Raw genomic sequence first — 2,427 nt, forward strand, 5'->3', positions numbered from 1 at the left:
TCTTCTCATAGGATAAGAACACGCAGTCTCATTAATAATTTAATAGACACCAACGCGTCATCTATGTACTATAGTCCTTTACCAGATCACAAATTGTGACGTCAACACCATGTAGATTTTAAACACGGAAGATTAAAATAGCGGGGTTTGTCTGGGTTTGTGATGTCACAAACCCGGGATGTAACTCGTTGTAGTCCCTACGAGCCGTTTTTGTAGGCATTAAACTGCCAGAATTTTAAAAGACAATATCTCCGTTTGCATTGAACTTTCAGTGCCGCAACTTTGCAGATATTGTTTATGCTCAAACAGCAACATCACACACTAGCTAACGTTAAAAAAAAGTGAAATCGCCGAACCAATGTGTATTGGGAAAGGGATGATTTCAATTTTTTTATGACAAAATATGTTCTCTGCATAGAAGCTCACTGACATCCATAAAAACTCAATGGTAGGAAGACTTATTAGAAGACATCTCAGACGAACTGTGGGAAAGCATTTTATACAGGGTGCATTCCTCATCTGTGTGTGCCAAACACGGTTGGATCCAATGCAAAATGCTTCATCGTACTCATTGGACTAAGGTCAAACTTTCTAAAATTTACTCTGATGTTGGTCCTATTTGTGACCGTTGTCGTCAGGCTCCTGCAACCCTGGCACATAGGTTTTGGTTCTGCCCAACTCTATATGGATATTGGGCTGAAATATTTGAGACAATGTCTCAAGTAGTTGGGACAGCAATTAAACCTGTGTCTATAACAGCACTGTTTGGTACACTTCCTTTGTCAGTTCGCTGTTCAGGGTACAAGGCAGATTTTGTGGCTTGTGTGTCCCTCTTGGCCAGACGCCAGATTTTACTGCATTGGAAGTCATCTGCTCCACCTACTCACTCCTTATGGATTAATAACGTTTTTCACTTCATCAAACTAGAAAGAATTAGATATTCACTGAGGGGTTCCTCCAAGAACTTTTATAAAATTTGGGGTTCTCTCCTTGGATATATGGAAACGTACACTCCCTGCATACTGGAAGATAGATAATTTTTACATTCTTCTCTACTGTGTGAATGCTCCTGTAATAAGACTTTAAGTCTTAATAAGACTTATAAGTTAGTTGTTTAAACAATTGTTTTGGTTGGCACAAGTGTTGTTGTTTCAATTTTTTTATGACAAAATATGTTCTCTGCATAGAAGCTCACTGACATCCATAAAAACTCAATGGGAGGAAGACTTATTAGAAGACATCTCAGACGAACTGTGGGAAAGCATTTTATACAAGGTGCATTCCTCATCTGTGTGTGCCAAACACGGTTGGATCCAATGCAAAATACTTCATCGTACTCAATGGACTAAGGTCAAACTTTCTCAAATTTACTCTGATGTTGATCCTATTTGTGACCGTTGTCGTCAGGCTCCTGCAACCCTGGCACATAGGTTTTGGTTCTGCCCAACTCTATATGGATATTGGGCTGAAATATTTGAGACAATGTCTCAAGTAGTTGGGACAGCAATTAAACCTGCGTCTATAACAGCACTGTTTGGTACACTTCCTGTCAGTTCGCTGTTCAGGGTACAAGGCAGATTTTGTGGCTTGTGTGTCCCTCTTGGCCAGACGCCAGATTTTACTGCATTGGAAGTCATCTGCTCCACCTACTCACTCCTTATGGATTAATAACGTTTTTCACTTCATCAAACTAGAAAGAATTAGATATTCACTGAGGGGTTCCTCCAAGAACTTTTATAAAATTTGGGGTTCTCTCCTTGGATATATGGAAACATACACTCCCTGCATACTGGAAGATAGTTAATTTTTACATTCTTCTCTACTGTGTGAATGCTCCTGTAATAAGACTTTAAGTCTTAATATAGGGGGGGGAGTGAAATCGCAATCAACCACCCCTTTAAGACTGCACCAGACAGCCAGCTGCTCAACCTCGCTTCTATATGCAGACTCATCATCATCCTGGATAAGGCCGATGACTTTAGTGTCATCTGCAAACTTCAGGAGCTTGATAGAGGGGTCAGTAGAGGTGCAGTCGTTGGTGTAGAGGGAGAAGTGCAGTGGGGAGAGAACACATCCCTAAGGGGCACCAGTGCTGATGATGCAGCTGTTTATTATTATGTACATTAATTTCCCCAGTCTCACTAGCTGTTCCCTATCTATCAGAAAGCTGGTGATCCACTGACAGATAGAGCTAGGAACAGAGAGCTGGGTTAGTTTGGTCTGGAGGAGTGCTGGGATGATTGTATTAAAAGCCGAACTGAAGTCCACAAACAGGATCCTCACATAAATTCCTGGTTTGTCTAGATGTTGTCTAGATGTTGTAGGATATAATGCAGTCCCATGTTGACTGCATCATCCACGGACCTGTTTGCTCGGTAAGCAAACTGCAGGGGGTCTAGTAAGGGTCCAGTAATGACAAACAATTAT

The sequence above is a fragment of the Sinocyclocheilus rhinocerous genome, unplaced genomic scaffold (genome assembly GCF_001515625.1).
Source record: "Sinocyclocheilus rhinocerous isolate Xijiao unplaced genomic scaffold, SAMN03320098_v1.1 scaffold503, whole genome shotgun sequence".
NCBI lineage: Eukaryota > Metazoa > Chordata > Actinopteri > Cypriniformes > Cyprinidae > Sinocyclocheilus > Sinocyclocheilus rhinocerous.